Raw genomic sequence first — 469 nt, 5'->3', positions numbered from 1 at the left:
TGAGAGAGAGAGAGAGAGAGAGAGAGAGAGAGAGAGAGAGAGAGAGAGAGAGAGAGATTCTTCTATTCTTGTTATTTATGAACACCAGAGCGCCCTCCTTCTTTTTAAGGGTGTGGGGAACAGGCCTTGGGACGCCACAAAACGGGGTGTGGGGTTTGTTTATTATTTGTTTTAGCAATCGTTTTACGGCACAAAAGCAACACAAACAAAGAAGGAGGAGAGATAAGGACAAAACATGGTTGACAGGAAAGAAGGAGCAATTAGAACACAACAGCACCCACCAACCAACCACTAGTTATCTTGCAAAAAAGTAGGTGTGAAAATAATCAACGTGCGGTTGTGAACACACTTTTCCACCTTCGACATAATAATAACATTATTTCTTGCCTCTGATCATAGACAGACTCGCTATCAAATGCCCACTGTTCGTTTGTTTGTTCGGGTAAGCCTGGACACATCGACACAATAA

This window comes from Aplysia californica, unplaced genomic scaffold (genome assembly GCF_000002075.1).
Source record: "Aplysia californica isolate F4 #8 unplaced genomic scaffold, AplCal3.0 scaffold00318, whole genome shotgun sequence".
Taxonomy (NCBI): Eukaryota; Metazoa; Mollusca; class Gastropoda; order Aplysiida; family Aplysiidae; genus Aplysia; species Aplysia californica.
The sequence above is the reverse complement of the archived record's forward strand: the minus strand, read 5'-3'. Positions refer to the sequence as shown.